This window comes from Protopterus annectens, chromosome 2.part2 (assembly GCF_019279795.1).
Source record: "Protopterus annectens isolate FY-2018-M chromosome 2.part2, PAN1.0, whole genome shotgun sequence".
NCBI lineage: Eukaryota > Metazoa > Chordata > Ceratodontiformes > Protopteridae > Protopterus > Protopterus annectens.
The window spans coordinates 1,106,403,914-1,106,427,985 of NC_056730.1; the positions used below are offsets into that span (position 1 = coordinate 1,106,403,914).

Here is a 24,072-nt window from a genome sequence, read left to right on the forward strand (position 1 = left end):
TGGCTAGAATATGATGTTTTCTGAAAACATTCAAGATGTTTTCTACATCTGGGAGAGGAATAAAGATGAAACAGAAAACAGACAGCACTTAGTGTAAGTGGAAGTACAGGCTGCACCATGCGTCTTAGCATGGATAACCTTCATTATAAGTCAATTCGAGCCTGTGAGAGTAGCTATCAATCTGGGATAATTATTCCTACTAGAAGGGTTGAACTTCATTATCTGAAGAGGCACACAGCTTAACTAACAGGTTAAGGAAGTATTCTGGGGATGTTGTTTGTTTTTTGTTTGAGGGTTTTCATTAAAACAAAAAGTCTTGTAGGATGTGACATTGTTGTAAATATCCATTTGAACCTAACAACTGTACAACAGATCAACTTACCAAACATTAGTGTATGCATGCAACATAAAAGCTGAACCTACACATTTTGAAAAAAGCTGTTATACATATAAGTTATTATTTCCACCTGTTAATGACAATACTTTACATAGTATCTTTACATTTGAATAGTTTCACAGGTAAACACACAACAGAAAGAGTGGTGAACTATATTAAAAATGCAGAGAGCAAATAGCTATGTTACAGCAGACGCATTTGGAAAGAAGTGAGCATGTGAATTTGATAAATAAAGTATTTCAGAATGGATATGCAGCTGAATATCTGAGACAAAGGAAAAGGGAGTACATATAAATTGGTAGAGGAGCTTCAACAGTGATAGCAAGAAGAAAAAAAATAATGTTAGATTTATAGTAGTAAGGGGCTACTAACAAGGGAAGAGGATTATGCTGGCATATATTTATATTCCACCTAAAACTAATACAATGTAGCTTACAAGAATTCTGGGAGAAATAATCAGCTTTCAGCAGGCAATATTACGGGTGGGGACTGGAATTTGATTTGCAACAGTGAGGATGTGTCTGGGGAGCCTAGATGGGAAAATACAACTAGAAAGAGTAGATTTTTAAGACATTTATGAAATAATTGGTACAGATGATGTAAAATTCAGTAGTAGAAGCTCAGACAAAATTTACATACATTTCCCAAAGGTACAAAAACTGGCATTGGCTAGACCAAAATTGTATTTCCCAGGAACACTTGCATTTAATTTAAAGTTTAGATATGCATCCAGTAACTATTCTAGGTCACACACCAATAACCAAAATAAATATGGAAGATAATGAAATAAAGGAGACACTGGCTCATCCCCACATATATGTAAAACAAAAGAGGAATTTAAGGAATGTGTAGCGGAAATTATTGGGAGTTATTTTGGAAGGCAGACATTTCTTCAGAAAATATAGCTAGGGAATGGGATAAAATGAAAGATGAGTTTTAAAACAGGGTACAAATAAATGAAATGGATATGGTTAAGAAGTAAAGAGAATTACTTAGAGAGACTGAAAGATTTATGTACTCCAGAACAGGGGAAATCTCATAAATCAACAAGAGATGCACTGCAGACTGCTAAAGAGAAAATAAGGGAGTACCTCAATACTATGCATGAGTTTAGAAAGATTGCTATTAAGCAACTGTTTTTTTGAAAATATCTCCAGAGCACAAAGTTTTTAGCACAATGGCTCAGGCAATATTGAGGTTTGTTGCCAAGCTTAGGGAGCCTATAACAGGGAAAATAACCAGAGATTCTGTAGAGGTATTAGAAATATTTTTGGGAATTTTAAGAAAATCTGTATAAAGCAGACAAAATGTAGAATGGAAATATTTATGGAAGATTTAAAAATGCCAAGGTTAGAGGTAGATAAGGCTCAATTACTAACAGGATAGGATGAGATAAAAATAGTGATGTATAACCATCTACAGTAAAATGTCTAGGAATAAACAGCATTCCTGGGGAAGTTTGGAAGCTAGCTGGAAAGTGAGTAATAAATATTTGGAAGATTTTGTTTAACAGTATTTTAAAAGGAGGAGAAGCAGAAACATACTGGAAGAAAGATGTGGTGGCCGTAATACCTAAACATGGTAAAGACCCATCAGATTCAGGTTCATATCAATTCTAAACCATGATTATAAAGTGTTTATGTCTATAATGGCTAAAAGAATGGCAAGGTGATGCCAACATTTGATGGATCAATGTGGTTTTGTGGAGTGGAGGCAAACATTTGACATTAGTACAATAATTATGATCCAGAAGGAAGAATAATGTAAGAAAAACCCTGCTGTTGCTGGGTCTTGATGTAGAGAAAGCATTTGACAGAGTAAGCTGGGATTTTATGAGTACAGCAAAGGAAGCATTTGCATTCTCTGACAAAACAAGGTTGCTTAAGAAGGGTTTCACTTCATATTCTCGAATTACTGAAATCTCGAAATTCAGTAACCCGAGATTATGAAGCTAAAAACCAGAATGCCGAAAGTGCATAAGAGAAAATGCGAATATCTCGAATCCGCACTTATGCATTTCCGGTATGTCGCGTGTAGCGTTATGGTGCCTGAAATCGCAGGTAAGGGAGTGTTTGCGTGTGGGTAAGGGTAGGGAGGAGTGAGTGCTGGATTTGTTGGTGTTAGTGTATGTGTGATGTGTGTTTGTGTGCGAGCGAGTGGAGGATGGCGTGGTGTGTGGTTTGTTTTTGTTATGTGCGACCTGGGAGTTGGTATATATAAGTAGGGGGGTGAGGGGGCCACAGCCCCCCAACATGGGGGGTGAAGGGTGGCTTGCCCCCCTGCTTATATGTAGTGTAGGGTTGTGTGGTTTGTGTGCTGTTGCTGGAATGGTGTGTATGTTAAGTGGTGTATGGGGTATGTATGTTCGTGATTGTGTGATTCGGGATTGTGAGTTTCGGTGTTGTGAATGGTTCGACTTTATAGTCAAGGGTTACTGAATTTCAAGATTTCAGTAATTTGAGATTATGGAGTGAAACCTTAAGAGGATATATGAGGGATCTGAGGTGAAAATTCAAGTGTGTGTGTGTGTGTGTGTGTGGGGGGGGTCCTCTCTGAGAAGTTCTGTCTGGTTCCTCTTCTCAAACAGCGGTGTCCTCTTTCCCCTTTGTTATTTGTGTTATATTCAGAACCACTGGTAAAAAATAAGAAGAGAATTCTGGATGCAGATCCTTAAGGAGAAGACCATACAGACTATTATATTCATAAAATAGCATACAGTATTCTAAGAACTAAGCCATCACAGGAATGGAGAAAGGATAGTCTGCCAATAGGAACGACTGCAATTAGGGGTACAGAGAATAGATGAGAGTGGGCTGGAATCTACTGGAGAAAACTGGTAAAGGAAACAAGGTATTGGGAGCAAATAATTAGATTGGGAAAGGTAACAGAATAGAGTTTATTTTACAGAATGGGAAGAGGCCAAGAATTTCGGACTAAAGGCCAGAGATTCCCTTCCCCATCAAGAACTGATAGCGTATAGTCAAAGAAAAAAGAATAGGGGAATCCTATGTGAAAGACGAGCACTGGTAGAGTTTAGTAGAATCTAGAACAGAAGCTGCTGTTAAAAAAGGGGTAATTAGTGGGGCACATAAAATACTGCACAATAAATGTAAGAATCAATTAGAGGAGGTTAAAAAGGACCGTGAAGATTGAATGAATACGCAAGTCACAAACAATCTGAGGACATATGCATGGCTTCCAAATATGGAACAAAGTATAGAAGATTTAGGATCTTTGCATGGAAGTTTGCATAGGTATTTTTATACACTAAGGAGACTCAAAACAATTTTTTCTCGGGTGGATTGCCAATGTTGGAGGTGTGATTGAAACCTATTTTTGGGAGTGAAATGAGTTGGCAAACTTTAAAAATTCTCTGCTGACGACTATGTCAGAAATACTAGGTGAAAAAATTGGTGTAACTAAGGAATTTTTCTTTTGAAATGTGATAAGAGAATCGGAATTACCTAGACATAGTACGGCGTTGCCAAGTATAAAGTTGGTAGCTGCCAAAAAAGCAATTACTAGAAAATGGAGATGAAAGTCTGTGCTAGAAGCAGTGAATATAGTAACAGAGATGAAAGAACAGGAAGTGGAATGTTTAGAAAAGAGCAGGGGCAAATTACATACAAAAAAAGGGGACTTGTGGGAACAATACATGCAGAATAATGTTTTAGAGGCGGAATGCGGTTTAAAGGTATGGCAGAAACTGAATGAACTATTATGTAATGTTTGACTGACAATGACTTTCAACAAGATTACAAGTGACGTATAATGTTTTGCTTTCATTTACATAGGTGCATGACTGCCTATGTCATAAGTGATAATTGAATAAAGATGTTTCTTATTTAAAAGACACAAATATGCACTTTCCAACAGCTAACACTCTACCAAAACCATGCACTGTAAAAACATTTAAAATGGGAAAAAGTGCAAATTTTTTTTGCTCAGTAGTTCATGATAGCCTTGTTGTCCACACCTACTGTCATTTTCACTTTTCACCCAGGCAAGTTTTTTTTTCACTGCTCAGTGTGTGTAATGTTGTTCTTCTTTCGGCTTTTCCCAGTTAGGGGTCGCCACAGCGGAACACCGGTCCGCTAATGAATGGCAGTAGATTTTTATGGTGCCGAGGTGCCAGCTCAACGTCCCAACCTTCAACGAAGGCACGCCCATTCACGCATGTCTTTCAAACGCCACTCGACCATGGGGAGGTCATGCAGACTCCACACAGAAGGTGCTCCAGCCGAGAATCGAACGGGAGAATCTCTTGCTGTGAGGTGACAACGCTACCGCTGCACCACCGCGGCTTCCTGCTCACTGTGTGTAATACTAACATAAAACTTTTGACAAGCAGAGTCCTAGGTTAACCACCAATGTAGGCAGAATGTCAATGCAAATTTCTGCAGTCATACATTTTTTGTTGCCAGATTTCTGTGTTAGCCTTCCAAGCTGGTTAAATGTTACTGTATACTTCTGCATTCACAAGTTATTCATTTTCTTTTCCTTGACTGTTAAGAGGTTCCCAGTCGTTCACTGTATCTAACCTTCTGATATAGACATCATGTATATTTACATTCGATAAATACAGAACATTTATGTGTTACAGCTGTGCAGATTTAGCAACTTTTGATGGAGCTGACATGAAACATGCATCAATCAACAAATAAAATATCAAAAATGGTCCTCTCAAATTAATACAACTCTCAAAATTCAGTCTGTAGCACAATTCTTTAATTCAGTAAGGTGCACCAACAAGCCTTAAGCAGTAACCTGGGCCCATGCAAAGCAAAGTTGACATAACTCTTGCCTCACCAGACTTTTCTATAATTATTGTAATTTTCTTTCTCCCCTTTAGATCTTAGGCTTATAAACTCTCAGGACTTCTGGCACCTTTTCAGGCTTCTCAGATAATTCACCTTACAGTCAAGTCACTGTAACAGTAATTCATCAAAGTCACAAATAAAATCTCTGGATCCATGATTTCCATTTCTCATATGAATTACTCTGAAGAAAGAGCTTCTAGGCAACTGCCACTTCTCAGAAGAGAAAAGTCTTTTTTTGGATTACACTGATTATATGTAACATTTGGGAAAATCAGCATGGTAGAATGAAGAAACAGATGCCAACTTCATGACGCCAGCTTGATCAGCATGCATTTTATACCGAGCAATACTTACAGGATACCAAACCTACATTACACAAACTACTGACAGAGGCCAGAGGTGCCAAACATCTTAAAGCCCCACATGTACATTACAGATGTGAACTGAGGAATGGGCGGGGGGGGGGTGAAAAATCAATGAGGAGGGCAGTGACAGGACACTGGGGAGAGTATTACAAGGGAAGATTTTGGGAAGAGTAGTAAAATATCTAAGTAAAATGGGAAACAAATGGAGAGGAGTACAAATTTGCAACTGCATCCTGGAGAAACACAATGATGGATATAAGAGAGGCAATTGCAGATGTAGTCATAAAAGCTGGCAAGATATAAGGCATTGCCAACTTGTACATGGAAAAAATGTTAATATCAGCAGTGCCAACAAAGTTGATCACATAATACTTCAAAAGAGGGAAAACAAGGGATGTGTTCTACATGTGACTGCACTAAGTGCATGAAAGAAGAGAACAAGCATTGTACTAGAAATATATTTACGAACAACCAAATAAATTAGTACAAGAAATGAGTTTTACAAATACCAGACACATCAAGTGCAAAATACAAATGAAATAAAGGCATGTGAGAGAATAAAGCATTTAGGAAACTTTGTTGACAAATATTTTCCTCTAAAGGGTTGGAAGGGAAATCTAATGTGAAGAAATAACACACAGATTTAATTGTACAGGAGGGAAGCAAAATAAAATATTGACTTAATTGCCTGTAAGTATTTAAGTTAATGTGAATTGCAATGTAAGTTTGTATGCGTGTGTGTGCTGGGGGAGCATAAGGAAAACTACTAAAAATAAACTGATAAATTTCATTAAGCATAGGTCCTGCTATGCAACATAATCTAAAAGCTACACTTAAAAGTTTCACTCAGAAAAACAACTATAAATTAAGCTTGGAGGAAGCAGAATGTACACAACACTGGTACTTTCCTACTCTCACTGGGAAATAAAACACCAAAAGGCACCTCAAATGAACAAAATTCTGGCACAATAAACAGGATTAACAGACTGGTAATACTGGATTTAAAAAAAAAAAAGACTTCCATAATGTCTCTAGCATACCTCTCAACTTTATTAATCAAGAACTCTGGGACAAAGCCAAAAATAAAGGGGAGGATCCAAGGCCGAAAATTAGGGACACTTTTTAAATATTACTTTGCTTAATTTAGATTAACAGAACAACAGGTTTTGCATAAACATGCATTCTCTGAACAGTAACATGAAAACTCTAATGACTAGCATTACTGACCGACTGTAATCCTCAGTGATCTACCAGAAAATGAAAAAACAGATGAGTGACCTGGTAAACATATAAGCCACAGATCAGGGACAGTTAAGAGGTATAGTCCTTGGGACTGGTAGCCAGGTCAAGTCTAGCATCATGTGCTATGCCAGACTCAGATGCAGACTGATGCCACCATGCAAATTAACACCAGCAACTTTAAAAAAACAGGGAGAAACCATAAGAAACACACTTCAATCAAAATAAAAGTACTCAGCTTGACTTCCAAGATGACTTCCAGTAATTTAGAAGAAAAAATAAATCAGATGTACTCAGAAGGGATTAAAAATAAATGAAACACTGAAGGACTATATGAACTCAATTAAGAAAAGTCTGGGAAAATGAAAGCAGCTTTAACTAGCTGCTCAGATTAACTGATAAAACGCCAATGACCAGAGGTTGAAATGTAGACAATGCTGTTGGAAGTGGGGGACTTCTCAAGAAGGCCTGTTTCAAAAAGTAGTGGACAGCCAGAAAGCAGAATAAAAACATGAAATTTTCTGCTGTATCAGAGACACTGGAAAGAACAGACTAATTTTCAGGAAAGCAGACATAAGCAACTGAACTTGTATTCCACAGCAGGATTTGTTAATTGAAAGGGGACATGCAGTCTATGCTCCAAACCTGTCCATGAAAAAGCAGCCAATTAAAGATGCACTCATACCAGCAGAATGAGTTGATCCTGACAAAACTGTGGCAGAATGGAAAACTATTAAAAACTGGAGACAGCAGAGTGTTGAAAGAAAATGAGCACTCCACTGTTTTTTTCACAGGGTAGGGCATTGTTTCACTGAGTGACAATCATGAGTGACATTAACTATAATCTGTATCTCACACTGCTTGTAAACTGCAAATTGACTAATGCAATCATACTGGGCATATCTCTCAATTGCCCAAAATTTTGCATGATGTTCCTGATTCTGTCATCTACTAGAGTGATCTACCAGAAGAATAATCAATAAATAATGGCAAAGAGTTTCATACTTAATCCATGTTGGCAAAACCTGTTCTACTCACGTTTTAAGTGAATTATAGAAATTGCCTCAGATTCTGGTCCTTTGTCACCCAAATATTTTTGTCTCTGCCCAGAATTATTGAGCAAAGAAGTTGAGAGGTACGGCAGGGTCTACATGGCAAGAAAAAAATGGGTTGTTACAATTTAAAATGTCATTTTTGTTCAGTGCAGCTTTTAATGTTGCATGCTCACTGTTGGATAGTTAGTGTTCTTTCTTTGTATGGCACTTTTTGTTGCGAGTTAATTTCTAGCAGTGCAGAGATACTTTAGTACTGACATGTTATATTCATGAAAATTACAGATTAATGACATGATCGTTGAAAAAAAAAAAGTTAAATTGTGGTAGCAGAGGTTGCTGATAGAGTGTAGTTTTTCAATACAATTACTAAAGCTGTTTCTCTAAAGGATGAGTTAACCCTGTGTTGCAGTCGTACAGTTACAGTTCTTCATGTTTTGTCACAGCATTCATTACCATTAAAAAACTTTAGCATCCCATGAGAGCTCCTGATTACACACACACTTCCTGGTACCAAAGCTCCGCTTCCCTATGGCAACTTGAAACCAGGCTAGAGTGCATTTTAAATTTATTTTTTACTTTTATATTTGTTTTAGTGATACATTTTGACCACCTCCATACTCTAAGACACCAACTTCTTAGTACAGGAACAAGCAAGAAACATTTTCTCAATATCTCATCTTACTGACATTGTTATGATGTAGATTTGTTCCGGAAGACACGTAACGTATGCAGATGGAATGATGCCTTACCTCAAACTCATATATCTGCTCCTGGGAATCCAGTGCTCTATCACTGTTTCAGTAAAAATATGTTTCACTGAAAGATGGTGGGAGAATCCTCTTTTTCTCCATTGTTGCATGATATTGAAATATAGTGGATATAAAAAGTTTACATTCTCCTGTTAAAATGCCAGGTTTTTGTGATATAAAAAATGAGACCACAATAAATCATTTCAAAACTTTTCCCACCTTAATGTGACCTATAACCTGTACAATTCAATTGAAAAACAAATCTGTTGGGGGGAAAAAAGATAAAAAAAAATGTACAATATGCTGGTTGCATAAGTGTGCACACCATTAAACTAATACTTTGTTGTGTGTGCACACCCTTAAACTAATACTTTGTTGTGTGTGCACACCCTTAAACTAATACTTTGTTGAAGCACCTTTTGATTTAATTACAGCATTCAGTCTTCTTGGGTAGGACTATCAACATGGCACATCTTGACTTGGAAATATTTGCCCACTCTCTCTCTTGCAAAAGCGCTCCAAGTCTGTCAGATTTGCATGGGCATCTCTTGTGCACAGCCCTCTTCAGGTCACCCCACAGATTTTCTATTGGATTTAGGTCTGGGCTGTAGCTGGGCCATTCCAAAACTTTTTCTTCTGGTGAAGTCATTCTTTTACTGATTTGGATGTATGCTTGGCGTCATTCTTGTGTTAAAAGGTGAAATTCCTCTTCATCTTCAGCTTACTAGCAGATGCCTGAAGGTTTCGGGCAAAAAGTGACTGGTATTTGGAACTGTTCATAATTCCCTCCACCTTGACTAAAGCCCCAGTTCCAGCTAAAGAAACTCAACCCCAAAGCATGATACTGCCACCACCATGCTTCACCGTGGGGGTGGTGTTTGTTTGGTGATGCGATGTGTTTTTGCAACAACGGTACCTTTTGGAATTGTGGCCAAAAAGTTCAACCTTGGTCTCATCAGACCATGACACCTTTTTTCCCACATGCTTTTGGAAGACGATGTATTGTTTTGCAAATTTTGGCCAGGCCTGGAGGTTTTTGTGCGTAAGAAAAGGCTTCCGTCTTGCAACCCTACCCCATCGTCCAGACATATGGAGAATACAGGAGACTGTTGCCACATGTAGTACACAACCAGTACTTGCCAGAAATTCCTGCAGCTCCTTCAGTATTGCTGTAGATCTCTTGGCAGCCTCCCTGACCAGTTTTCATCTTGTCTTTTCATCAATTTTGGAGGGACGCCCATTTCTTTGCAATGTCACTGTTGTCCCATATTTTCTCCACTTTTTGATGACCGTCTTCACTGTGTTCAATGGTATACCAATGCTGTGGAAATTTTTTTGTACCCTTCTCCTGACTGATACCTTTCAACAATGAGATCCCTTTGATGCTTTGTAAGCTCTCTGTGAGCCATGGCTTTTGCCATAGCAGGCAACTGAGTAAATTTTCTTTAACTGATGGCTGGTGTGTACCCAAGAAGACTGAATGCTGCAATTAAATCAAAAGGTGCTTCAACAAAGTATTAGTTTTAAGGGTGTGCATACACAACAAAGTATTAATTTAAGGGCGTGCACACTTATGCAACCAGTGTAGTGTACTCTTTTTATTTTTTATATTTTTCCCCTAACAGATTTGTTTGTTTTTCAATTGAATTGTACATGTTATAGGTCACATTAAAGGTGGGAAAAGTTTTGAAAAGATTTATTGTGGTCTAATTTTTTTATATCACATAAACCTGGCATTTTAACAGGGGTGTGTAAACTTTTTATATCCACCATAGGTGTATTCAAGTTTGGGTGCATGTGGGGTTAAAAAAATTACTCCAGGTTTTGCCGACATTGGCTAAACATTTTCAGATATTTTTACGTTTAAGGAAAGTGGTGTCCATCTATTACCATGACTCCATCAGTAGCACAGTATAAATTACTGTAAATCATTCCAGTAGTGGAACACACTGAGCTTTTTTTTTTTTTTTTTTTTTTTTTTTAGTTACACCAAGATGTTTTATTTGCTGCCAAAATTTTGCAAAATGGCCAGTCTTTACTGCCAGCAATAATCCAAGTAATTAAAAATGCATCTTATCAGTAATAGGACGTCTCTCTGTTAAGGCAGAATGTTATCCCAGAACAGAGCGTAAATTTAAGTCAACTGATCTGTACGTAAACAATGGTAGAAGAAAGTGGCTGTGCAAATACTTTGTCTCTAGGCTCATTGGTAATCTTAATGCATTTTTATTGTCCATAAACAAGACAAATACTCTGAAAAGTAAGTAAATCCAATCAACCAGCAAGTTATTCATTTGTTTAGTACAATGTCCATAAGCTGAAGCCCTAAATGTATCTAAGAGGGAAAAGAGATGGGACAGAATGCATGTGCATGTGTGTGTGTGTGTGTGTGTGTGTGTGTGTGTGTGTGTGTGGGGGGGGGGGTCAGTATTTAAATTTTATACTCATATACACATTCGTATACACATACATACACACTTTGTAAATAGATTAATTATTTAATCTTAACTACATAATTCCTGCCTTCAAGCAGATTTTTTTTGGCATTCATTTGCTTTAACATATATAAGCTTGGTGACAGAGGGGGTCAGAGTACCCCTTTTAGGCACAACATGGGACAAAAAGAGAAGCAACAGATCCATGTACGAAAACCCTATCACACCACAACCACCACCTTTTATTATGCCTAAAAACAGCAACTTGGGCCACTCAAGATATGCTGCGAAATCAACTAATGCAGGAAAAATAGCTTGATTGTAATGTACATTTGCATGGAAATGAAAGGCTTACTATCAGGAATAAGCAGTTATGAATGTGAATGGATAAAATGTGAAAATGACAGCCTGTTAATCTTTGTTGTTCTTTAAGGTACCCAGTCTCTTGTCTTGTGCACACAGCTTCACTGTATTTTTCTGAATTTGCATCACATTTTTGGTTAGGAATTCATAAAAATGATCTTGACACTTCTGCATCTTGACCGAGTCCAAATTACTGATGGCCGCATCCAAAGCAGGGGCAACCAGTCTAAACTCACCAAAAGTGACATCCCTCCCCGAAATATTTCCATGTCATTTCTCCTAACTCACTACTACAAAATTGCACCTTAGCTTCTATATTGCCTACACAGGGCAGTTGTAATCAGATAAATGTTTATTAAAAAAAAAAGTTACTGCTTTATACACCACTAAAAATACAAATCCCCCCCCCCCCCGAGAAAGACATCTCGTGAACCACACCACTGTGGTAAGTGCCAACTAAACTGTGATTTTACAGCCATGGAGAAAAATTTGCTCCTTTCTGATCCTCTTTATGACATCTCTTTCAGAACTGTTTTTCCCCTTTAAGACTAGGTTTGATTGAAATGCATCAAATGGAAAAGCAGAAGTAACAATAGATAACATTGTTTCAAATACGCGATAAGTTTGATGGTCTCTATGAAGTATGCTTGCTGATGGTCAGGTAAGCAGCGGACAGCAGCTTTAAATTACACATAACAATGAACTTAAAAAAAGGTTGTGTTTTAAAAAAAAATACTAAGTTGGGTATACCCACACCTACCTACAAACCAAGGTTTTCTTGTGGCAACAAGTCCTATGTTCACTAAAGATGGATTTTTTTTTTGGTGTTTTAAGATCTTGGTTATTTTAGAAAATAAAAAAGTCAATGACAAGTATCAGTTCCACTAGATTTAGCTGGACAATTAAGACTGCAGAGCAATACATTTTCTCATATTGCTTTATGAGCAATCCTGCACTGTATATGCAGGTTCCCTTTTGGATGAACTCCCATGCCATTTTAAGTTATATAAAGGCAGCTCAGTCAGCCATTAAAGAAACATAAATAAAAACTCAGACTACATATTACAGCAGCCGATTTTCCCAGGGGATCCTTTGCAGTGGACAGTGCACTTGGATTCAACATTTTTGTGTTGTCATGCAGCATGCACACAGCATTAATGAGCAAGCAATAACAGGTACACAAACTTCCCCAACATTTCCAGTTCTGAATTCTTACTTAGCAGGTGAAGTGTTTAAGGCAAGGGATACAAAAGAAGGGGAAAATGTACCCAATGCAGACGTTCATCATGCAACTCAAATGATACAGTGTGTAGTCCCATAATGCTGTTTTATCTTAATTTGGGGAGCCCTATAAAGTGGGTAAAAACTTGTGTGGAATGCCAGTATCCATAAAACAACCCCAAAGGGGAGTAACGAGTCAGAAAGGCAGACATAGGACATTCAGGACAGAATGGTCTGAATAGCAGCTATTCCAAATAAAGCCCTATGCCTGCAGTGGCGACTGCATTACCTGGAAAATGCATACAAATCAAAACCCTAAGTAGCTGCAAGCAGGTGCTTGATTCAAACACATTTCACTGAAAAAGCCAACAAAGTTGTTGCCATTTGATTCCTAACTGTGCTGCAAGCATGATCCGTCTTAACTGATACTGGAAGGGGAGTTTGGAGAGCTAAGATGATGTGGTGAGCAGTCTCCTCTCTCATCTTAAAAGGAAGGCACACGACTTAAGGCAGCGGCACCTTCCTCTAGAGGACACCACAAGATTCACAATTCCTCTCCAAAATATACTCCTGTATCCCTGGCTGAAATCTAGCCATGTCTCAAGCTAACGCATGCAAAAGTAAAAGGGGTCAAAGTTTAATGCAACACACTGCGCAGAGAATGAAGACAAATGATCACAGATTAGAAGGTAGAAAAATCCTAATGTTTCTAGGCTCTGACTGCATCCCCATCCTGACACAAAACAGATGGGGGGTATTAATCGGATGGTATTAAGATGAAGAACTTTATACAAATACATACAAAGGTAATTCAGTTACCAGCATCTTTGAATGCAAAATGTTTGACAGCTGCAACCACTCCCTGGCAGAGGCTAAGTAAAATAACTGGTACACTTACCTATAATTATTGACCTAATGGAAGCAGTACCATAATGGAAGGCATGGAGAACATTCTTCATTGTTTTTACAACTAGAAAGAAAAGCAGAGGATAAATATACTTGCTATAGCTCAAAAACACTTTCACATGAAAATTAAGATTTTACTAAAAAGAAATCAGATCTTTTAAGACAACATAAAAGTTCTTTAACACTTCACTTGGCACCCCAGAGATGTGTGAGCTAAGGTAATGGCCACCAAGACTAGCATATCTGTAGTATACAAACATCAACCACCACATCTACTGGTCTGAACAGCAAATGGGAAAGCACATTAAATATGAAGTTCATGCGCCAAGGTTGGGAGAGATGCCATACTGTAAAACTGACCTGAAGGAAATGAAACTGAAATGCTGACATATGCTGACCCAAAGTACTGCCGTCCAAAAGTTTATGATACATTAACACCTCCAAAATATAAACTTTAGTATGAAGCAACTGAGGCCTAGATAAAAAAATATACGAGACAGGTAAGACAAGCAGGTTTTACAGAACATCAACAAAGTGGTCTCCTTCTTGTCTCTGATGAAAAACCTTTTTTATTCTTTGAGAGGTAGCCAGAATGGAAAACACCATGGCAAACAATGAAATTAGTAGAAAAGTCATGTTTTCATGTACCCTGATACACTACCAGAGAACCCATTATATGGACTAGAATCATTTTTAGACGTATTAAATTTTAAAAACCCTGGAACCAAACTTTACTAGGATGTCATGGGGTGAAAAGATACAGTCTATCTGCATATAACTTTGCCAGAACGTGAGGATGAAGTTGAAGAAAGTGAAATGGAGGGAAGAAGTTTCTGAGCATTCCCCACAAAAACTGTTCATGTGCACTGCATTTCTCGAGAGAGCAGAACTTGAAATTTTCACTACTGACCAACCAATAGTTGCAAATGCTTAGTCTGCAGACATTCAAAAGACTGAAGTGAACACTGGCAAACTGGAAGTTGAAGTTATGTACTTACCGTAACCTGGCATCTGTGTTGTACAATTTCATTATGTAAAACAACTGGGTTTTCAGATCCGTCCTCGGATCAGACTGCCATTTCTTCCAGATATACAATCAGAGCCTCAAATTGCTCCCTTTCCCATAATGCTCACTCCTTCTTCAACCACTCAGATCGAGTTTGTTGCCCTCTCAAAAAAAAAAAAAAAGAAAGAAAGATTTAGATTTATAATACTGGAGAGATGAGAGAAAGCGGCCAACTGCAGCTCAAACTAGGAACCCCTATGTATTCTTTTATCCTCTATAAAGCTCTCAGCTGCAAAAGGATGGGGGAAGGAAGATGGGATGTCATGGATAATGAAAAAGGACAACACAGATGCCAGGTTATGGTAAGCAGGTAACTTCTAATCTGATGATGTCCATTTCATTATGTATAACGACTGGGTTAGCGTCCCCAGCTACATAAACCCTGGGAGGCCCACAAGGAAGGATATGCCTGAGCACTGCGGAGCCAAAGGATGTTCTACTTCTAGCAATAATGTCTAGCTTATAGTCAGAAACAAAGGTATGAGACTTGGACCAGGTTGCTGCTGAACAAATTTCATCAATAGGAGTTCTTGCGGACAAAGCAGATGCAGTAGACATAGACCTGATAGACTGAGCTCTAACAGGACAGAGAAGTTGCATGCCATGCTAGTAGACTGTAGAAATACAATCAGTAATCCACTTTGCTAAAGTAATCTTGGATATGGCCTGACCTAATCTATTTAGTGAAAAGGTGATGGATAACTGATCAGATTTCCTGTGTGGTTTAATTCTGTGTAAATAGAAATGCAATTGTCTGTGTGCATCCAGTGGATGCTGCATGTATTCCTCTTTACTGGAATAATTAGGGAAGAATACAGGCAAGTGAATGGTCTGGTAAATATTCGTCTTTGTGGTGACCTTCAGTATGAAAGACTGGTTCGTTCTGAGGGAAGAGACCATCTTTGAAGAAGGTAATATATAGTGGCTGCTAAGACAGAGCTTATAATTCCGACACTCTTGTTGCTGAAGTGATTGCCACTAAAAAGGCAGTCTTCCAAGATAAAAATTTTAAGTTATATGAGATAGCAGGTTCAAATGGTCTCGGACTAAGGCCCTGAAGTACCAAAGTGAGATCCCAAGGAGGATATGGGTCTTTTATCAGAGGTCTGAGATGAAAGACTCCTTTCATAAAAGCCATGCATAGTCTAGAAGAGAGATGGAAGAAGAAAGGTTGTTGCTCTTCCCTACATGAACATTCACAATAGGCATTAGTTGTAACTTTATAGTGGAAAAACTAACTCCATGCTGAAAAAGTGAACTGAAAAACATAAGAACATTGGAAAAATAGGTAGAAAATGGATGAATATTCCACTGAGATGCCCAAATGGAAAATCTCTTCAATTTACTATGGCATACTTTCCTGGTGGAAGACTTCTGAGAGACAAGAATAATTTCTCGAACCTGGGAGGCCAGCCTGGAAGTTCTTAGAATCAATGGAAGTAGAGAAACCAAGCTGTTAGTCTCAGGGATCGGACAATGGGAATCTGATGTCCCGCTGGATGAGAAATCAGATACTGCCTGGTATCCAGTATCCATGGAGGATATTTGCTGCAAGACCGTAAGAAGGGGAACAATACTTGATGAGGCCAGTAAAAGGCAATGAGGATTAGATTGGTCTTCAACCTGCTGGCTTTCTGTAAAACTTTGGGTATTAGGGGAATTGGAGGATAAGTATACAGGAGACTCGGGGCCAACCGTGGACTACAGCACCCCTGGGTGACTCCCCCAAGGGGGGGGGAATCGGAGCAAAGAACTTGCTGAACTTGTTGCTCAGGGAAAAGGCAAAGAGGTTGCAGCAAGGTTGGCACCAAGACTGAATATTTGATTTGCTACTTACTGGTTCAGGGACCACTCATGAAGACTTGAGATCAATCTGCTCAGTCTGTCTACCAGAACGTTGGACTCCCCCAGAATATACATTTCAATGAGAAAGTGGTTTGAAGATCTCACCCATTCCCAAACCCTCATGGCCTCCTCGCATAAAGGGTACGAGTGGGTGCCCCCTGCTTGTTGATGTACCAAACCACTGATAATGTCTGTAAGAATTGTAACTGTTCCCAGAGGAATGCAGTCCTGAAAGGCTTGAAACATCAGAAGAACCGCCCTCATCTCCAGTACATTTACATGCAATTGGGTCTCTGTCGTGGACCACGTGCCTTAGACCATCTTTCCCTGGAAATGGCCTCCCCCCACCCCAACATGAAAGCATCTGTGGTCACTGTGGCTACAGTTGGGGGAAGGGCCTATGTGGAGGTCCTGGATGACTATTTTCTAGAAGTTTTTGAATCTCTAGAAGGGCTTTCTCCCTCTGATTGGGTGGCACATTGGGGAGATATGTCCCAGAACTGGGAGGAGGAAGGGAAAAAGGGCATACAGTAACCTCTGAAAATTGTATGTAAACACCCAGGTGTCATTCATTATGTTTGTCCAGGCATCTGTGTGTAACAATAGTCTTCCCCCACCTGCCTCCGGAGTAGGACAGTCAGGCAGCGCCTCAGGAGCACTGATAGGGCCGGTCGGAGAAGGGTTCTCTGAAGCCCTGGTTTTCTGGACTCCCTCCCCCTCTGGGGCAATGTCAACCATTAAATCCTCCCCCCTATGCCTCTAGAAGAGGATTCATCCTGCAAATCCGGAAAAGACCTTTTGAGATGACTTATGGAACCACATCTTCTTCTTATTCCATTGGTTCCTGGAGAGGGCTCGTTGGGGAAAGAAAATTTGATCCCTATGGCAGATAGGGTCTTACCTTTTTGTTCGCTGCAGGTAAGAGTTTCTTTCACTGATCACCCAAACAAACAGGAACCATCAAAGGGGGTGTTAATAAATGACACCTTAAAGGGTTTGCAAACTCACACAGCCTCATCTAGTCATGTCTCCTGAGAGCTATGCCTGAACTGGCTATTCAAGAGGTTCCTTCCACAGCACTGGAAATTAACTCATCGAGGGATTAGCGATGCAAGACATAGTGGTCAGTTGAGGAGATACCTTCTTGAGGTCCTCCTCTGACAACTGCGTCAGGGAGGACGTGATTTCCTTAATCAGGTCCCTCTGGAGGCACCTAAAGTGTGCCAAGTAATTTAATGCTCTCAGTTTAAAGTTGGTGGAGGCATACACATGCTTTCCATGCCTGTCCAAAGCTCAAGACTCTCTGTTTGGAGATGAATACTGGAGCTCTGTTCAGCTAGCTCCTTTTTAGTTGCGGCCGACACCACAATGGTATCAAGTGGGACACCTTTACTCCAGAAAGGGCAGACCACATTATTTGTCCACACACTTGGGGATGGGGGCTCCATGGTGTCAGGCTCCTTCCAAGCCTGGTGGGCGATAAGGTCAATGAGCTCATCCACTGGTGGGGGTCACCCAGGACATAGATGGGATGTACCAAAGGCCTCCAGGAACACTAATTCAGAGGAAGGGGGTTGGGACAACCAGACATTCTACTGCTTCAGTATTTCCAACATATCCCCAAAGGAGATATGGTAAGGTAGAGATCAGGTGGAACCCCCCCCCCAACAATGAAATCAGTGACCTAAGTCAACAACTTCAAAGGGGAGTCGAGGTCTTCCTTGGAGCTTTCCTAAACGGGAAAATTGGACAGAACTCTGAAGACAGGGAGACCTCTTGTTGAGGAGCAGTCTGGAGGCTCTCCTGGAGGGGTTGACCGAAGACAGGACAGATGGGTGCAAAGCTCTGATGGGGGGGGTTGGATAGGACCTTGTGGAAGAGGGACCACATCTTGCAGTGTGGAGAAAGCCCTCTCTGCCACCTGGAAGGCAGATGAAGCCAGGAAGACCTGACCCCCCCCACACCAGGAAATGGAGCTGCCAAGGGAGAAGACAAAGCCACCCCAGATCAGACACCTCCAAAATGTACTAGGCCCAAACTGACAGGGGGCCAAGGCCCCCAGGGGGACGGACAGCACTGAAAAGGTTGGAGCAGACAACAACCCCGATGATCCAGAGCACATGTCTTGAGTCCGGGACCTGCTCCGAAGGTATCACAGCATAGCTAGTCTGGGACACTCCCGGAGTCGAAGAAAGGCACATTCTACACTCCGACAACAGCCCACTTGGGAAAGCTAGGTCCTGCAACTCGGAGACAGTGTCAGATAGGAGGAGGGGGTTGCAGTATCGGGGTTGGTTTTCTCATGGATCCAGCATGGGTCAGAGAAGGCAAGATCCCCAGGTGGACCTGGGCTTTGGGAAAACTCCACATCGTCTTGTGCGGGTCACAGTGGGACAGCCGAGAGGATCTACAGACTGAGAAATGTGTGGACCTGACCGGAGACAGACTGGTCCGGATGGTCGGGCAGGGGAGGGAGATTTACACTGATGAGTATGACTCCGGGATCTCGGATCTGGGTGTGTCTGACCAAAAGAAGTTTGTTCCAGAGATGAGGAACTTTGGATCTGCACTACTTCCATGGGATCCAACAGACTTCTCAGACCTGAGGGTTGAGGATCTGACACAATACAAGTTTTGGCTGGAGCTGACTCTACTGGAGCCGAAGAACTTCTCGGATCCAGAGAGAAGTGAGAAACAGGAGGGATCCGAAGTAGACAGATCTGACAATTTTTTGCGCTTCTCAGGAACTGAAGTCATGGAACCAGAGGTAGCTGATGGGGCACTTCTTAATAATGGGCATCCGAGTTCAAAAGTACGCAATTAGGCCTCTTAAGAGCAGCTTGTTATGCCGATCAGTAATGGCTCAAGGATTGAAGACCAAGCAGATATCTCACCTCCAAGTGCCCTAGCCCAAGACAATACACTCACCTCTTGTGGGCATCCAAATGGAAAATCTTACACCCACACCTTTTGAAACCAGAGGGTTTGTCCAAATTTGCAGGTTTGTCTGACATGCTAAGAGAGATTCACACACACAGCACACACACACATTAACACTATTCTAAGATAACGTTAAATTAAAGATACCAGGAAAGATTTTTATATATATATATATATATATATATATATATATAAAAGGAAGAAGCAGTTAAGCAGAAAAATGGAAGGCGGGAACAGCCCCAATGTCAGGAATTAACTTCAAAAAAGGAAGCTACCTAATAAGAGAGAGGAGGTACAAAGCTAAATCTGTCAAATATATAACTAGGAAAAACTAATAAAGAGAAAGTATAAACTGGAACAGTCAGAAGTAAACAGAAACCCACTTATCTGAGCAGAGGCTTGTGGAATCACGTCTGTGCTGGAAGGCAGCAAACGAGATCTGAGGGGTTGAAAAAGGAGTGAGGCATTATGGGAGGAGGAGTTTGAGGCTCAAATCATATGTGTGGAAAAAATGTCAGAGTCAGATCCAAAGATACGAAGAAATGGACAACATTAGATATGCATTTTAAAAGTCATAAGACTCTCAACCTCAGAATCTCTAAAAAGCTGGAGGAGCATTAGAGACAGACCGAAGGTGTCATCTTATCCATCTCTGAAGCAAAGACATCATTTACCCAGAAGGAAACATTACCTTTTAAAATTAATACAACTAAATGGTGGTCTTCACTCACCAATATTTGGGGCAAAACGCAAGTAACAGGCATGTGCCAGGTGGTCAAGTAACAAGCTATTAGAGACCCTCACATAGCCCCTATGATGGCACCAAATTGTATGCGTGCACTTCTGTAATAACACACACATACCCACACATACCACCAAAGGTAAAAACTCAGACTAATATTCAAACTCCTGAGAATACTTAAGGACTGACCTCTTACCAACAAAGCCACAAAATGGGGGAGGGGGTTACTAATAGGACAGTGCTCCTCAGTCTTGAGTTCAAAAAGAAAATTCCTCTTGGGACACTTGTGCACCTACTTTGCATGAAGATTAACAGGAGATATGCTCAAGTGAAGGGCTGGTGGACTCAAAATCCTAGGACTTTACCCCAAAGACAGACTTCAGAGGGTCACCTCTCTTACCCCCCCCCCCTTCTGCATTACTAGCTAATGGACAGCCTTAGTCTTTGGCTGGCTGATGGACAGCTCACAGGCTGCAAAAGATCATAATTTATCAGGCCTGGAGAAGGCATTAGCAAATGCCTTGCCCTTTACTTATACTCATATCAGTGATCAGCCGCAGAGTTCCCTCCCTTCAGATCTTTATGCATGTTTCATTCCAAAGTTGCCATCCTGCAGTCAAGTAGGTACAATGCCAGACAGCTTCTCCTAATAAATGGATTCAAATGTTAGTACTTGTACTCCTTCACAACATGCGTCTCTGCCAGGTAGTACATCATAAGCAGTGCTGGTGGAAGCCCTGTCTGAGAAGCAGGCAATCTTCTCATGTACCAAAAGTGAGAACCTTACTTCCACGAACAAATGAGAACCTTACTTCTAGGAACAAATGTGAATGACTGGGGAGCGTGTCATGTCACGATGTGTGCTTGTGTACCCCAGAATATATGAGCTAAAGAATCAATAGTTATGTGCTGAGAGAGGGCCCTTGAAAGAAGAAAACTCACTTTAACCACTGCATAAGGCTTCTCACAGTAAGACGTGGCAAATCTTACTACTACAAGGGACCATTCAACAGGACAAATTCCAATAAACAAAACAATATCCCCAAGTCACAAATCAGGATAAACTGAAAGAAAAAAGTTTTTGTATAATTTCAAACTTCTGAGCTCTCCTGCCCCCCCCCCCCCACCACCACCACCACCACCAAAAGACAGCACTACCTTTACATTGAGATGAAGTGCGTTCGCTGCAACTACATAATAAACAACAAATTACTACACATTTATTTGGCATTTTCTGTGGAAAACTTGTCAGTCTTCTTAACACTTGCTTGATGCCACAGTGCAGCAATGGTGGGACAAAGGGAGTAGCTGTCCCGGGCACAAAGTGTTAGGGGTCGCAATTGAGAGTTCCTGACTTTTTGTCTACCGAAATGCCAGTATAGAAAAGAACTGTGTATACCAATCAGCTTGCTACACTGTAAGGACAAGTTTTTTCTTTTTGTTTTCCCTTCGCTCTGAAGAGCAGACAGAGATGTGGATTGGTAGAAAGTCCTTTTCTTTGCTCCTGAAGAAATATGGGGGGGCCAGTATGATGTGAACGAGCACCAGGAGCTAAATGAGCCAGCTATGGATCTGGCTTGATATACATTGTGTAGCTGTAGTATGTACACTTGCTACAGAAAGATTAAAGGTCATTTGCACAGACATAAAATGAAATGCCAAGTCTACATTCTGTTTTGCCTGTTTTAGCATACTGTAGGCCACTAGCAAAACTTGCAACCTTATTTGTGTATAAAAAAAAATCAAACTTAAGCAAAAATAAAACTGTTTAAAAGCTGTGATATGATCAGTAACATTAGACAACTGCATATGTACTGTTCTTTAAGAAAAATGTATTTGATTTCTTAATGTGCACTGCTGTCAGGTAACAATCACTTAAAGGTACATTCTCTATTAATATTTATTTGTGGAGATCATGTTCTTTATAAATATAGGGTCTTCTTACTATGTTGCATTTCTGTGTCTGGGTTGTGACTGAAAAGTGTCTTTAGACCAGTGCACCTACCCAGTTATCAAACAACAGAATAAATAAAATAAACCTTTGTGCTTTTTCTAGCATGAATCTAGAAAGGGTGCAATCTTGGCCATGTGGAAGTGAGACTGCAGTTACAAAATCCTCACTTCTCTATCTCTGCAGCTTTTCACCTACCTCAGAATGGTTTAAGCCAGCTGTGCTATCACAATCCTAAAAAAATCAAGTATTCACACTTCCAACTGCAACTCATTTCATAACTATAACCAGAAATATTGCATAGGCTAACCAACGGTTCAAGAACAGTCAGCACCTGGAAAAGAAGTCATACAAAGAAGCATTCACTTGAGGGTTGAAATGCAAGTCCAGACGCCATTCTTAGAGAATAAATACATTTAAAAAGTATATTAATATTAAAATAATTATAAAAAGTAAAGTGCTCATCACCTTCAAAATGCCTGCTTGACTTCCCCAACTGAGCAATTCTCCAAGTTGAACAGCTCAGTACTTCAACTTTGCCAGCTATATCACAAAACACACAGCACAACGATGCAATTTATTAGAAGTACTGTAGCTTCCATGTAGCAAGTGCAAGAAAAAAAAAAAGGATTTATTTTTTTCCTTAGAAAAATTTGATTAAATAATTTTAATTGACAGAGATACATACCAAAATCAAAAAGAATGGTCTGCAGTTGAGAACATGGAAATTTCACAGCTCCTTAAAAATGCCTGCATATGATCTTTAGCATCCTGAATTAAAATAACTACAAATAACAGATACGCACTTACCATAAGCCAAGATCTGTGCAGGCAGTTTCATCTTGTTCACCACTAAGAATCAGACCAGCAGGACAAGGTTAGCCCATCAGCTAAAACTTTCTCAGGATACTGTTGCCTCTCCCTTTTACCCATAATCTTATGTTCTTAAGGACCCCATTCCATTTTTCAGACAACCTGGGTAAGGCAGACACAATTAGAAACAAATATTTTTAAATCAGATCCTCCCAGGCATGAAGGCCAAATGGCAGGAAAGGTGGGAAGCGTCGAAGGAAATAATGGTCATTGCAAATCTAACCTAAGCCAGGGACTCTTATTGGGCTAAGCTTATATAGGCTCCAGGGCCGTTAGCCTAGTACACACCTATTAACCTTATGGTAAGTACACACCTTTCATAGCCAACACTAGGAATTTCATCGGCATCACCACCAAGACAAAAAGTCTCAAGCAAGACCTCTTAGATGGTTAATACCCTAAATAATGGCAATACCAAGCACAGATCTATACTTGGAAATCACATTGAAATTGTAATTTTCAGAGATGCCCATGTGGAAACCCTGTAAAACTTGCTCACTAAGATATTTTTAAGAGTCAAGTGGTCATTGGTTTGGAAGATTCTACTAATGGCTTGCCATACTTACAATAACAAAAGTTTATGCATTGCAAGGACAGAGTGAAAGGATAGCTTTTTGGACAATCTGCTACTAAATAACTTAACAGAAATTAAATTAAATACTGGATCTTTTCTAATGGCATTTGTTCAGCAGAATCAAAATTGGCTATGAACATCTATACAATGAATTGTGTCCCCCATGTCAAATGACATTGGGGGAAAACAGTGGGAGGTTAATGGATTAATTTTAGATCCTATGGCCACCACAGACTGTAGGTCTGAAATCCTCATGGGCACTCCGTCTTTGAGGAATAGAATGCAAGGAGAGCTGCACACAAGGTTTGAAGGTCATAAATCCCTCTAGCTGAGATAGCCACAGTGAATGGATTTCCATGAGAGATACTTCAGTCCTGCAAAGGCAGCACTGCTGGGAAGGTGGAACTACACATTTCAAGGACGAAGTAGCAGTCTAGGAGGGAAAGGGAAAATGAGACTTAAGAGATTGCAGAAGTAAAGTTCCATACAGAAAGGTATTGCAAACCTTGACAGAAGCTAAGAAACAGAGTT

The 24,072-nt window shown here is 40.0% G+C and overlaps 1 long non-coding RNA gene across 1 annotated transcript in view; it reads right to left on the reverse strand.

Moving 5' to 3' along the window:
* The window catches only part of LOC122795895, a 567,664-nt gene that overhangs the window by 244,594 nt on the left and 298,998 nt on the right, over window positions 1-24,072 (reverse strand). Inside the window, exon 2 of the long non-coding RNA XR_006363880.1 lies at window positions 13,543-13,614. This is a non-coding gene — a long non-coding RNA (uncharacterized LOC122795895). The remainder of the gene's footprint in view (window positions 1-13,542; window positions 13,615-24,072) is intronic.